Here is a 15951-nt window from a genome sequence, read left to right as displayed (position 1 = left end):
CTTAGACTTCCACACAATAATACTCAGAGACTTTAACACTCCACTGTCAATATTAGACAGATAAACGATACAGAAAATTAACAAGGATTTCCAGAACTTGAACGCAGATCTGGACCAAGTGGACCTAATAGATATCTACAGAACTCTTCACCCACTGTAGGTGGGAGTGTAAATTAGTTCAACCATTGTGGAAGACAGTGTGGCAATTCCTCAAGGATCTAGAAATAGAAATTCCATTTGACCCAGCAATCCCATTACTAGGTATATACCCAAAGGATTATAAATCATTCTATTATAAAGACACTTGCACATATATGTTCATTGCAGCACTGTTTACAATAGCAAAGACCTGGAACCACCCCAAATGCTCATCAGTGATAGGCTGGATAAAGAAAATGTGGCACATATATATCATGGAATACTATACAGCCATAAAAAAGGATGAGTTCGTGTCCTTTGCAGGGACATGGATGAATCTGGAAACCATCATTCTCAGCAAACTGACACAAGAACAGAAAACCAAACATTGCATGTTCTCACTCATAGGCAGGTGTTGAATAATGAGAACATATGGGCACAGGGAGGGGAATGTCACATACTGAGGTGTGTTGAGGGATAGGGGGCTGGGGAGGGACAGCAGTGGGTGGGGAGGTTGGGGAGGGATAACATTGGGAGAAATTTCTGATGTAGGTGACGGGGGGATGGAGACAGCAAACTACTATGGCATGTGTGTACCTATGCAAAATCCTGCAAGATCTGCACATGTACCCCAGAACTCATAAAACTGCAAACCAGGATTAGGGCTGCATTCTGTTACTGAAGCTAAATATAGAAGAGAGGGTGGGAAAAAGGGAGGCAGAGGGTAAAGCAACTGTACTGAGGCTCCTCTGTGACACCATCATCGTTTCCTTAGCTCTTCATGCTGACTATCTCCAAGGTCTTATAGATAAGGCCTTTCTGAAGGGCCCAGCATCCTTCAAAAGAAGGCTTTAGACTTTTTCTCCTATTTACTAATGCTTAGTACCTAGCTATTTAGGCACTGCACGCTTCTTCTCCTATTTATTAATGCTTAGTACCTCACTGACTACAATGGCTTTATAAGATGAAGACTCTCAAGTTTAGAACACTGATCCAGAATCCTGCCTGTGCTCTAATCTCATATGTTCAGCTGCATAATCAATATCTGTACTCGATGCTTAATTGGCATCTTGAAGTCAACATTGCCAGAAACAATACAGTGGTGACTCCTTCTGAGATCAGAGGCCCAAAAGATAAAATCCCATGAGGTTAGGATAATTAGGTTCCTCATACTCAATTTAACACTTCTAAGCAAATCCAGTGTTTGGAAAGTGTGCCCACAGATTAGCTTCTAGACATCAGGATCCACAGAATTGCTGTGACTACTTCTCTACCCTTGGACTCCAGCTATAAATGAATGACAGAATGCCAGATTGCGCCAGATCAGGGAATAAAGAAGACACTCCCACTGCCTTTACATGTGATTAAGATGGCAGATTTGTTGACCATACTCACTACACACATGAACAATTCAAGTGATACAATATGAAACAGCACACTCATAACAAATGCCATGCAATGAATTCTCATAAGTATGCCATTGAGTGACTATAGGCTAACATGAATGCTGAAGCAGTGGCTAATATCCAGTACAGCTGAGGTATTTCCTGGCTGCTGCTGAAGAAACATGGAAAATAGACCAATAAGAACAGGCTGAAGAAGGCTGAAGTCAGCAATGAGGCTGATAATGTATCAGAAAATTTGGTATGTGGCAACGGTAATAAAAGGTAGGGCATTTATAATATATTCATCACTCAGCAATTTGAACAATGAAAGAGAAAGGAGGGAAGAAAAGGAGGAAGAGAGGGACAGAAAGAAGGAGGGAGTTAGGGAGTGAGGGAGGAAGGAAGGGAAAGAGGGAGAGAGGGAGGTAGGAAGGAAGGAAGAGGGAAGGAGGGAAGAAGGGAAGGAGGGAAGGAGGTGAGGAGGAGGGAGTAAGAATCAAGAAATGATGTGTCTGGAATAGCAGTAAGGTCCCAATAGGTGCTCTGTCCTGTTCAGTTTGGGCTGCCATAACAGAACACCATAGACTGTGTGCTTAAACAACAAACACTGATTTCTCACAGTTCTGGAGCCTAGGAAGTTTCCAGTCATTTGTGCCCAATCCTTGTACTTTTCTTCTTGGACCGCCCCAGCATCTCAGAGTAAATTTCTGCCATTGCTTCTTAGCTAATTCTTACCAAATTCTACAGAAAAATTAGGAACAACGAGGACAGAAGGAAGATCTAGAAAAAATACAATTATTGATGACTGTCATCCCAGCAAAATGATGAGTACATAAGACTCAAATTCCAAAGGATTTAAAAAAAGATTGTTAGAGGATGAATACAGCGGTTGAGAGCATTTATTTAATATGTCAGAAGTTAAACCAAAATGAAATAAAATGATGGCTATGAGAGGCAGACTATGAAGGGAAGAACTTTTTAAAAAAGGAGAGCCTGAGCGTTTGAAGGCAAGGAGAAAGGAATCGCTGTAATGGGAAAGACTTAAATCACAGTCAAGGCAACAAATTAGCTTCAGAGTGAGATACCTCAAAATCACAACTGGCCAGAACCTAGATAGAACACAAATAGGGAGTGTTTGTTACAGTGAACAGGACTCAGCATGAGAGCTCAGCACAGAGGAAGAGATGAGTGGGAGAAGGAGATGAAAGTGGATGTTTCTGCAATTACTAGGGTTGGACTGTGAGAAAGAGGAAATAAGACTTGGTTTGGAACAGGGCCACAGGTGCAAGTAGTAAAGAGTCAGAGGGGATAAATAGAAGAGCTTCCAAGAAGCAGCAAGTGCCAACGTGTAGGTGGAAACAACATCTGCCGTTTAAGTTTACATTTTTCTAGAAACAGAATTTAAAGCTATAAGATACCCCAAGAATCTTTTTATTTTTCCCAGTGGTAATCTATGATCTAAAGAGAGGTGTGAATAATGTATATTTAAGAATTATTTTAGATTGGGGGTTGATGTTTAAGGCTTGTCTAAAATCAAGAGACTTCAGGAGTCTAGGCTGATGATGTATATGAGCCACTAAAACTAGAGATAGCCTCATCATTCAGCTGGGGAAGATGATGTCATCAAAAGACATGAAATTTTGGGGCAAAATAAAAGAAAATAAAAGGGAGTGTGGATCAGGAGGGTAGAGATACTGAGAGGTAGGTTCAATGGGGATAAAGAAGAGGGAGAAATAGCAAGCAAAACAGTGTGTCTGCAAGGAACTCACCAACTCTGAGATTTCAGCAGCACAGGATGAGCAATTCCAGAGCATGGCAGCCACACAGAGAGAGTGGAGTGCTGCGACTGTTGACACTATGAGTCTATAAAGTTTGCTTGATGAACTTTCAGTACGGAAGTCAATGTTACTGAGAACAATGATCAGAAAGGAAGAAGACATGAATCAAATACTCTAATAGTAACTAAGGAGGGTAAAGTCTGAAACAGACCCAAGGTTGACTCCCAGCTGTGCCACATAACAGTTATCTTTGGACAAGTTATTCAACACTGTGAGCTTTCTTCTCCTCTGCTACAGAATGGTAACAATAAGTAGACACCTCTTCAAATATCATGATGAATAAATAAGGCACACCAAGTGCTTAGCATGGCACCAGCACAGAGTAATTTTTCAGTAAATGGTAGGAAACACCCTTAGAAGGACAAAAATCAAATGCCGGAAGCCCTCCAGGGAAGCTGAAATGATTAAGAAAGGAAGCATAAGGAGGCACCTGGAAGACTTTAAAACATAAGGAATGATGGAAAGTTGGCAGTATTCTGGAAAGATCCATCAAAAATGGCAGAGGGAAAGGCATGTGTCTGTTAAGACATAAGAACAAAGGAAAAAGTGAAAATGAAAAATGGGCTTAAGAAAGAAAGAATTTCCTCAGTATCCGATCAAAGACTTCATAAGTAACAATCAGGAGTAAGGGAAATGAGGGAAAAGTATAAGACAGTGGTAAATGTCCAAAGAAGAGATGAGCAGGAAAATGTTAGCTATAGTGAGCCCTGGAAAAGAGTCAAAGTGTCTGTCTCCTCTCATCGTCAAGACCCATAAGACGTCTCCACTAAACAAAAGGAGGAAAAGTATCTGTTTCTCAAAGACAAAGGGCCCGAATGTTTGTGTTCTGTTATCCCAAGAGCCAAGAACATAAAGTCAGAAAGAAAGATCACATAAGACATCATCACATACGTGCTCACTAAGGCCAAATAAGCCTTCACAGAAGTCTGGTCCTCGTAACTAGAAAAACACTATGTAGACCATTTTATGTGGCTTTTTTCCCCTGTCTTTATTTTTCTGTCACCATGCTCAGCCCTCTCAAACATGTTTAAATAGCCATGGTTTAACATTAATGAGGCACCTGATCTTGACCTGCTAATGATACAGATTTCCACCCCAAATATTGATTATTGTATGATGTAAGTAGTAGTATTCTGTTAAAATGCAGAATAGGTGAAAGCATCTTACTACAGAATCCATAAAAATGTGAAGAATCTATGTGAACCATCTCTACTATTAATATGCAACACCTTTAGCTACAAATTCATCTATTTCTATTTTTTTGATGTATCTTCCATCATCCTTTTATGTTCTACTTCAGAATAAACACTTTTAGATTTTACTGAGCTACAGAACTTTTCTAATCATTCACTGCCATCCAAAAATGAAAGTTGCCGCATGTTTTATAGTACATCACAATGGTGTTTATCAGATTATACTGGGAAAACTGGAGGGGTGGGGGGAAGGTTCTACCTTTAGGCAGTATCATTTACATATGACAACCTAATACCATTTAAATCAGTGAAAATCACAGCCTTCCAGCAAAACCAGCTATTAAAACATTGCCATAAGCAAAACAGTGAATCTTAAACTGAATTTGCACAAAATGAAAGGGAAGAAAGGGCAGGTCACTAAAGCAGTATTGTTTTAATCTTTTCCATGATCCTTTATATCCATGGATTTCTCTATATTCTCCCTTGTACATTTTATAAAAATCACTTTCAGGTTTGTGGAAAATGGAGCATAAAGTGAGCAGTTTTTTAAAAATGAGTTGCATGGAAGAAAGAACAGCAACTAAGACTTTTGCGATTAATTTGATAGACTTCCAGTAGGAAGTATTTAGTTTATCTGCACATATAAAACGAATATTAAAATATTCATACCCCAAGGCTACCAGCAAAAGTAGATAACAGCTGTTGGTCTAAAATGTGGTTTCATTATGCAGAGATTGGAATCAGCTTATAATTATGAATTAAAGCTAGAGCAGTTAAAATGTTGAGTAGATTTTCTAACTTCAACATTTAAAATCAGTTTTCTGTTAAGAAAAAAAGAAAGTGTTCATAGCATTTCCCTTAATAAGGTTTCAAGTGGTATCAGCAATAGCAGACTTGCTTTTGCTCACCTCAAAGAGAAAAAATGCAATAGATCCTTCACATAAATTTCTTCATGACATTTTTTCTAAAGCAGGTTCAATTATCTTGTACTGAGTTCATATTTCAAACAAACAAAACTCTAGATTAATATTTGTTTTAGACCTGAAGACCCACCTAATACAAGGAAACAAGGTTTAAAAATTATCTTGGTTAATAATGCACATTATGAGTTTTTTACACATATATATTCTTTTTTTGTGGTACATGATACCAATACAACAGAGGAAATATTTTTGGGGTAGTTATACTACTGGATAAACAAAATGAAGTATTATAAATAATATAATTTTCTTACTTGAAAATCACTGAAGCTAGGGATGTATTTTTAATTGCATTCTAGTAGTAAAAAATAAGATAATCTCTTTTCCTATTGTTCAAGTAATAATCCACTGAGAATTGTGACTTTAGCTTAAAGCAATTTAAGTAATATAAACTCTCTCTCTCTCTCTCTCTCACACACACACACACACACACACCCCCAACATAAACAAATTATACAGAACAGAGCATGAAATATATTACCCATCTATTTTCTCTCTCACTGCTCCCCTATTACAATCTGTTAAAAAAATGGGATGAATTATTACTGGAAAGAATAATTCTTCACTCGGTCTCAAAAAAAAAAAAAAATGTATGCTGCAAGACAAACTAATTGAACAATATGAACAGTGACTAAGAGATGATTTTGCATTATTGTAACACATTTCGTTAAGAATTACAATGCATTTTAAAAATATTTTCTGAGATTAAGTGTTATTATCTGTTCCTCAAAGTGAAGAAAATGGGCTTCAGAAATTATACACCCAAGGAGAGTAACAGTTAAGTACTACAAAAAAAAAAAAATGGTAAGAAACTCTGTGTCCAGTTTTTGCTGTGATATGAACTTCAGCTAAATTATGTATGTCTCGGCACAATAAATCACATTCCCAAGCTGCTTTTTCCTTTTAATACTATACTAGTAGTCTGCCTCTCTGACTCTAAAATGTGCCTAGAAAATGAAGAGGAGTGTAAACACTCTAACTCTCCTTACAGATTCCACCTTCCTGGACCAGATGCAGGTAAGACAGCAAGGCAGAAAGCAAAGAAAGTCTGCAACTGTTCCTGTAGCTCCAATCAGCACCTTGAGTTTTGAGCTGCTCATGCAAAAGAAAGGGAGAACAGAAACAATGATCTGAAAAAAATTTTTTTAAAAATAAGACTCTTTATATTAAAATAACAATATAGCTGAATTGAAAAAGAACAAAAGAGAAGTTTATCTTTGTTACATTTCATATTTAACACTTTTAAAAAATTGTATGCTAGGCCTGGAGTGGTGACGCACACCTATAATTCCAGCACTTTGGGAGGCCAAGGTGGGCAGATCACCTGAGGTCAGGAGTTCGAGAGCAGACTGACCAACATGGCAAAACCCCGTCTCTCGCAAAAATACAAAAATTAGCCAGGCTTGGTGCACACCTGTAACCCCAGTTACTCAGGAGGCTGAGGCAGGAGAATCTCTTGAACTCGGGAGGCAGAGGCTGTAGTGAGCAGAGATCATGGCACTGCACTTCAGCTTGGGCAACAGAGTGAGACTCGGTCTCAAAAAAAAAAAAAAAATGTATGCTGCAAGTGTACTCACTCTGTTTCTGGAATGGAACAGTGGGAACAGTGGCCAAAGATGAAAGACAAACCACACAATGGCCAAAACTTCCCATTCCCCATGGAGCTCCAGTAATATATTCAATAATTTGTGTAGACAAACAGGCTTCTAAATGCCTTCCTTGAACAAATGATAACCATGAAAGCAAATTGACCTCAAATATTTAAAAGTAATCTGTTACTTTATTACCAATGTATCAGCAGATAAAAATATTTTGCTTATCAAAAAGATGACTTTCCTGTTATCCTTAACAAGAAGGAAGAGAAACTTTGAAGAGTGTAATCAATCTAAAATCTGTTTTTATGCTCATCCTAACAGAAGTTATAAGACAAAAATTAGAATCTAAATATTTCTTAGATATAAAAACTTTTATAGCTGAATTATAAGTGAACATAAAAGAAAAAGAGAATACCTTTCTTTCCCAAAAACTCAAGTAAATGAACAATAAAATAGTTAACGTAAGTGTATAAGATAATACTTTGGTGGTTTAAATTAGATTACCACATTAATGTTTTAATTGGAAGTTCATGGGTAATATTAAATACCAATGTAAACATAAAAATGTTCTAGTTATATTGTGGTGCTTTTTTTCCTAAGATAAAATGCCAATATAAAGGTAATAAAGAACATTAAGAAAAACATGACAAAGTTTAAAAAGACTTTTCTTTTGCCTTGCAAATGCCAACACATAATTATATAGCAAGAATAAAACTTGTATAATTTTTTATACAAAATAAAAGAAAAGCCACCTTGAGAAACAACATCAGCCCTTAGAGCCTCTAAATAAGGTTTAACATCTTTGAAAATACCATACAAATATTAATTAATCCTCAACTTAAAATGGAGGTAGATAAGCACCATTATCCCCCTCTAATGAAGAAATAGACAGTGTGGTCAAGAGTGTAGCCCATGGACTTAGTCAGGTTGGGGTCATCTGTCTTCAAAAGTGTGTAACTCTGGAAAAAGTCAGGAGGGAGAAGACATACTTCAGATTCCAGCTATTTCTAAAATGTTAGGGGTTCTGTTTATGGTCTGAATCTCACCCATTTATATTAATTGAACACCTTTCTTTGAGGATAGCACTCAGCCGCACAGACATCCTGTGCTCTTTTAATTGAGCCCCTTTGGGGGAAAGTATCGTTTAAATATAACAATATATTCAGAACCCTAAAATAATTTGATCTATAATAAATTCTTAAGCAAGAGAGGAAGACCAGCCTGGGGACCCTGGGAGGGGAAGATTGCCAGGTACGAAGTCAGAGATTCACAAGGAAGTTGTAGAAGCTCCATCCCTGGAGACTTTTAAAAATAGACTAGACAGCCCTTTCCATACCTTGGTGTAGGAGGCCCCATTATACTTTGCTATTAAGGAACTTCACTATAGGTTTCCTTAGACTTGATTTTTTAAAAAGAGAAGAAAAAAATGGGAGGAGGGAAAGGGAAAGCCACCTGGTGTGAGGAAAATTCAGTTTAAGAAATGCCTTTGATAGTTTATTATAATATAAATTCTCTGATTTTCACACTGATTTTAAGGATAAAGTCTTTAAGGGATTTAGATTTCAATATCTACTTGATTTCACTGCTTTACATTTTTCTTACTATTTTGTTCATTATATACTGTGCTATTTTTATAACTTCAGTATACACCAGGTAAATCAGAAATTGGAGATTGTGTAGCTTTTTGTATGTTTCCCTCTTTTAATGCCATAATTCCCAATATAATTGATACGTATGAAAACACATACCCCTAGATATATAAGATTTAATAATAACTTTTCAGGAGAAATGATCAGCAATTTAATGACTATATTCCATAGGTTATTAATTGGAAGATATATATATTATTATTAATATATAATTAATAAACTATGGCATATAGTCATATATATTAATAGGAAGATATATATATCTTCCTATTAATAAACTATGGAATGTAGTCACCACAAATTCCATATACGTTTCACCTTCAATTATGATTGAAGTTTGTGACAAATCTTTTTCTTATAAAAAAAGAAAGAAAGAGAAAATCCTTCTGTGTCCATTCTAGATACTCAAATGTAGGCAGAGCATTATAGAAATAAGGCATTTTTTATCACCATGCTCAAAACTTTGACTACTCTTTTACCTTTATGATCAACAGTGTGTATTTGAGGCCTTTTGAGGACTACAGAGATTTCTCCTGCATTAACTATTTGGTTAAACTCATCATTTCTTTCTTAATTGAGTTACCCATTAGCATTTAGATAAGCTTCTCTTGAAAGTAAACTAGATGCTTTGGACAGACAGTGTTAAGTAGATGAAAAACAGTATTCAGGTGACTTTGTCACAACGTCTAGAAAGTTATACAAACTGCTCCAAAAGGTTTGGCAATTATATTGTTTTCATAAGCTTTGCATATAGTACCTTTTTAATACTCTATGATGCTGTAGCTGCATCATAGAGTAATCTTTTTGAAAATACTTCAAAAACTCTGTTAGGGGTCCAAATTCAAGCCAAAATTTATTATGGGACAACAATGCAAAATACAACATAATATGTCCACCAGCTACATCATAATGTATAAGTACATTGTAATGTAATTTCCCATCAAACAGCTGACAATATTTTTACACTAATTGTGAATTCATCTATATGTAATAAATATTTATCAAGGACTCAAAACATGCTACCCATTACAGAGCTTTCAGTAACATTTTAGGCTTTCCAAAGCATCACATGTATTTTTCCTTGGTATTAGTTTTCTATTGCTAATGTAACAAATTACCATAAACTGGCTTCTTAAAACCTTAGAGTTCTAGAAGTCAGACATCTGACATGAGTTCCACTGAACTAAAAATCTATCTGCTAGGGGGGTGGCTGGCAAGATGGCCAAACAGGAACAGCTCCAGTCTGCAGCTCTCAGTGAGAACAACACACAAGGTGAGTGATGTCTACATTTCTGACTTAGGTTCCTGGTTCATCTCATTGGGACTGGTTAGACAGTGAGTGCAGCCCACAGAGGGTGAGTCAAAGCAGCATGGGGCATCACCTCATCCAGGAAGCACAAGGGGTTGGGGAACTCCCTGTCCTAGCCAAGGGAAGCCCTGAGGCACCCTGCCATGAGGGGCAGTGCATTCCTGCCCAGATAGGAAGCTTTTCCCGCAGTCTTCACAACCCACAGACCAGGTGATTTTCTTGGGTGCCTAGATCACCAGAGCCCTGGGTTTCAAGCACAAAACTGGGCAGCCATTTGGGCAGACACTGAGCTAGCTGCAGGAGTTTTTTTTTTCATGCCTTAGTTGCACCTGGAATTCAAGCAAGACAGAACCATTCACTCCCCTGGAAAGTGAGATAAAGCCAGGGAACCAAGTGGTCTAGCTCAGCAGATCCCATCCCCACAGAGTCCAACATCCTAGGATCCACTGGCTTGAAATTCTTGCTGCCAGCAAAGCAGTCTGAAGGCAACCTGGGACACTCCAGCTTGGTGAGGAAAAGGGTGTTTGCCATTACTGTGGCTTGAGGAGGTGGTTTTCCCCTCACAGTATAAACAAAGCTGCCAAGGAGTTTGGACTGGGTGGAAAACCCCACCACAGCTCGGCAAAGCTGCTGTAGCCAGACTGCCTCTCTAGATTCATCATCTCTAGGCAGGGGATCTCTGAAAGAAAGGCAACAGCCCCAGTCAGGTCTAGATAAAACTCCCATCTCCCTGGGACTGAGCTCTTGGGGGAAGGGGCAGCTGTGGGTACAGCTTCAGGAGACTTAAATGTACCTGCCTGTCAGCTCTAAAGAGAGCAGCAGATCTCCTAACACAGTGCTCAAGCTCTGCAAAGGGACAGACTGCCTCCTCAAGTGGGTCCCTGACCCCTGTGCCTCCTGACTGTGAGACACTTCCCAGAAGGGGTTGACAGACACCTCATACAGGAGAGCTCCAGCTGGCATATGGGGGTGCCCCTCTGGGATGAAGCTTCCAGAGGAAGAAGCAGGCAGCAATCTTTGCTGTTCTGCAGCCTCTTCTGGGGATACACAGGCAAACAGGGTCTGGAGTGGACCTCCAGCAAATTCCAACAGACCTGCAGCAGAGGGGCCTGACTATCAGAAGGAAAACTAACAAACAGAAAAAAACAGCATCAACATCAATGAAAAGGAGGTCCACACAAAAATTCCAACTGAAGGTCACCAGCATCAAAGACCAAACATATATAAATCCACAAAGATGAGGAAGAACCAGCTCGAAAAGGCTGAAAATTCCTAAAACCAGATGCCTCTTCTCCTCCAAAAGATCACAACTCCTGGGGGAGGGATCCAAGATGGCCGAATAAGAACAGCTCCAGAGTGCAGTTCCCAGCGAGAGCGGCACAGAGGGTGAGTGCTCACCGCATTTCCAAGCAAGTTTTCACTGCCCACAGACCAGGAGATTCCTGGGCTGAAAAGCGCCAAAAGTGTTCAGCAGAGCAGTTTCAGCCGGTGCCATGTCAGTGGCACAGAAACTCACACAAGTCTGCGCTGCCTGTTCAGCTGGCTCCCGGAATGCCTGGAAGACAGAGCCACCCATTCAACTGAAAGGTAGGGGTCTAAGACAGGGAGCCAGGTGATGGGGCTCGGCAGGTACCACCCTCACAAAACAAGCAATCTGAAATGCTCTGGATTGAGAGTTTTGCAGCAAGCGCAGCTGGACCCAGGACAGTCCAGCTCAGTGGAGGGAAGGGTGCCCCCCACTACTGAGGCAGTCCACCACAACTGAGGCAGTTCACACAGCAGCTGGGTGGAGCCTGCAGCAGCTCAGCAACACTTCTGCTGGCAGACTGTGACTAGACTACTCCATGCTGGTCAGGGTATCTATAAAAAAAGGCAGCAGCACGACAGGGACTTATAAATAAAGCCATCCTTCCTAGGACAGAGCGTCTGGGAAAAGAGGCAGTTATAAGTTCAGCTGCAGCAGACTTAAACGTACCTGCCCAGCAGCTCTGCATGGAACAGCAGAGTTCCCAGCACAGCACTTGAGCTCCTCCTATAAAGGACAGACTGTCTCCTCAAGCAGCTCCCTGATCCCCGTATACCCAAAGAGACACATCATAAAGGGGAGCTCAGGATGACATCTGGCAGGTACCCTTCTGGAATGAGGATAGCAGAGGAAGAAACCTGCGGCAACCCTTGCTGTTCTGCAGCCCCTGTGGGTGATCCCCAGGTGAGCAGGGTCGGGAGTGGACCTCCAGAAGTCCTGCAGCAGAGGAGCCTGACTGTTAGAAGGAAAACTAAGAAGCAAAAAGAAATAGCTTCAACATCAACAAAAAGGACATCTACTCAGAGACCCCATCCAAAAGTCACCAACTACAAAGACTACAGGTAGATAAAGCCACTAAGATGGGAAGAAACCAGTGCAAAAAGGATGAAAATGACAAAAACCGGAACGCCTCTCCTCCTCCAAGGGATCACAACTCCTCACCAGTTAGGGATCAAAGATGGGTGGAGAATGAATCAGATGAATTGACAGAAACAGGCTTCAGAAGGTGGGTAATAACAAACTTCTCTGAGCTAAAAGAACATGTTCTAACCCAATGCAAAGAAACTAAGAACCTAGAAAAAAGGTTAGATGAGATACCAACTAGGATAAACAGCTTAGAGAAGAATATAAATGACTTGATGGAGCTGAAAAACACAGCACGAGAACTTCTCAAAGCATATACAAGTTTCAATAGCCAAATCAACCAAGCAGAAGAAAGGATATCAGAGATTGAAGATCAACTCAATGAAATAAAATGAGAAGGCAAGATTAGAGAAAAAAGAGTGAAAAGAAATGAATAAAACCTCCAAGAAATATGGGATTATGTGAAAAGACCTAATCTACATTTGATAGGTGTACCTGAATGTGACAGAGAGAGTGAATCCAAGCTGGAATATACCCTTCAGGATATTACCAGGAGAAGTTCCCCAACCTAGCAAGGCAGGCCAACATTCAAGTCCAGGAAATACAGAGAACACCACAAAGATATTCCTCAAGAAGAGCAACCCCAAGGCACATTGTCAGATTGACCAGGGTTGAAAATGAAGGAAAAAATGCTAAGGGCCACAAGAGAGAAAGGTTGGGTTACCCACAAAGGGAAGCCCATCAGACTCACAGCGGATCTCTTGGCAGAAACCCTACAAGCCAGAAGAGAGTGGGGGCCAATAGTCAATATCCTTAAAGAAAAGAACTTTCAACCTAGAATTTCATATCCAGCCAAACTAAGCTTCATAAGCGAAGGAGAAAGAAAATCCTTTATGGACAAGCAATTGCTGAGAGATTTTGTCACCACCAGGCATTCCTTATAAGAGCTCCTGAAAGAAGCACTGAACAAGGAAAGGAACAACCAGTAACAGCCACCGCAAAAACGTACCAAATGATAAAGACCATTGAAACTATGAAGAAACTGCATCAAATAACAGGCAAAATAACCAGCTAGCATCATAATGACAGGATCAAATTCACACATAAAATATTAACCTTAAATCTAAACAAGCTAAAAGACCCAATTAAAAGACACAGACTGGCAAAGTGGATAAAGAGTCAAGATCCATTGGTGTTCTGTATTCAGGAGACTCATCTCACATGCAAAGACACTCAGAGGCTCAAAATAAAGGGATGGAGGAATATTTACCAAACAAATAGAAGGCAATAAAAAAAGCAGGGGTTGCAATACCAGTCTCTGATAAAACAGACTTTAAACCTACAAAGATCAAAAAAGACAAAGAAAGGCATTACATAATGGTAAAGGGATCAACATAACAAAAAGATCTAACTATCTTAAATATATATGCACCCAATACAAGAGCACCCAGATTTATAAAGCAAGCTCTTAGAGAACTGCAAAAAGACTTAGACACACACACACAATAATAGTAGGAGACTTTAACATCCTACTGTCAATATTAGACAAATCAACAAGACAGAAAATTAACAAGGATATTCAGGACTTTAACTTAGCTCTGGACCAAGTGGACCTAATAGACCTACAGAACTCTCCACCCCAAATAAACAGAATATACATTCTTCTCAGCCCTACATCATGCTTATCCTAAACTTGACCACATAATTGGAAGTAAAACACTCCTCAGCAAATACAAAAGAACAGAAATCATAACAATCTCTCAGATCTCAGTGCAATCAAATTAGAACTCAAGACTAAGAAACTCACTCAAAACCGCACAACTACATAGAAACTGAACAACTTGCTCCTGAATGACTACTGGGTAAATAACAAAATTAAGGCAGATAAATAAGTTCTTTGAAACCAATGAGAACAAAGACACAACATACCAGAATCTCTGGGACACAGCTAAAGCAGTGTTTAGAGGGAAATTTATGGCATTAAATGCCCACAGGAGAAAGTGAGAAAGATCTAAAATCAACATCCTAACATCAAAATTAAAAGAACTAGAGAAGCAAAAGCAAATAAATTCAAAATCTAGCAGAAGACAAGAAATAAGTAAGATCAGAGCAGAACTGAAGGAGATAGAGACACAAAAATCCCTTCAAAAAATCAATGAATCCAGGAGCCAGTTTTTGAAAAGATTAACAAAATAGATAGACCACTAGCCAGACTAATAAAGAAAAAAAGAAAGAAGAATCAAATAGACACAATAAAAAATGATAAGGGGGATATCACCACTGAACCTACAGAGATGCAAACTACCATCAGAGAATACTATAAAAACCTCTATGCAAATAAACTAGAAAATCTAAAAGAAATGGATAAATTCCTGGACACATACACTCTCCCAAGACTAAACCAGGAAGCAGTCTAATCCCTGAATAGACCAATAGCAAGTTCTCAAACTAAGGCAACCATTAATAGCCTACCAATGAAAACAAGTCCAGGACTAGATGGAGCCACAGCCAAATTCTACCAGAGGTACAAAGAGGAGCTGGTACCATTCCTTCTGAAACTATTCCAAATAATAGAAAAAGGGAGACTCCACCCTAACTCATTTTATGAGGCCAGCATCATACTGATACCAAAACCTGGCAGAGACACAACTAAAAAAGAAAATTTCAGGCCAAAATCCCTCGTGAATATCGATGCAAAAAGCCTCAATAAAATACTGACAAAATTAATCCAGAAGTACATCAAAAAGTTATCCACAACAATCATCCCTGGGATGCAAGGCAGGTTCAACATACTCAAATCAATAAACGTAATCCATCACATAAACAGAACCAATGACAAAAACCATGATTATCTCAATAGATGCAGAAAAGGCCTTCAATAAAATTCAACACCCATTCACGCTAAAAACTCTCAATAAACTAGGTATTAATGGAACGTAACTCAAAATAATAAGAACTATTTATGAGAAACCCACAGCCAATATCACATTGAATGGACAAGAGCTGGAAGAATTCCCTTCAAAAACTGGCACAAGACAAGGATGTCCTCTCTCACCACTCCTATTCAACAAAGTATTGGAAGTTCTGGCCAGGGCAGTCAGGCAAGGGAAAGAAACAAAAGGTATTCAAACAGGAAGAGAGAAAGTCAAATTGTTGCTGTTTGATGTGATTGTATATTTAGAAAACTCCACCATCTCAGCCCAGAATCTCCTTGAGCTGATAAGCAACTTCAGCAAAGTCTTAGCATACAAAAGAAATGGGCAAAAATCACAAGCATTCCTATACACCAATAAGAGACAGAGAGCCAAATTATGAGTAAACTCCCATTCACAATTGCTGCAAAGAGAATAAAATACCTAGGAATACAACCTACAAGGGATGTGAAGGATCTCTTCAAGAACTACAAACCACTGCTCAAAGAAATAAGAGAGGACAAAGGTCAGGTGCAGTGGCTCATGCCTGTAATCCCAGCACT

The sequence above is a fragment of the Aotus nancymaae genome, unplaced genomic scaffold, assembly GCF_030222135.1.
Source record: "Aotus nancymaae isolate 86718 unplaced genomic scaffold, 86718_ANA_hifiasm-v0.15.2.pri h1tg000051l, whole genome shotgun sequence".
Taxonomy (NCBI): Eukaryota; Metazoa; Chordata; class Mammalia; order Primates; family Aotidae; genus Aotus; species Aotus nancymaae.
The sequence above is the reverse complement of the archived record's forward strand: the minus strand, read 5'-3'. Positions refer to the sequence as shown.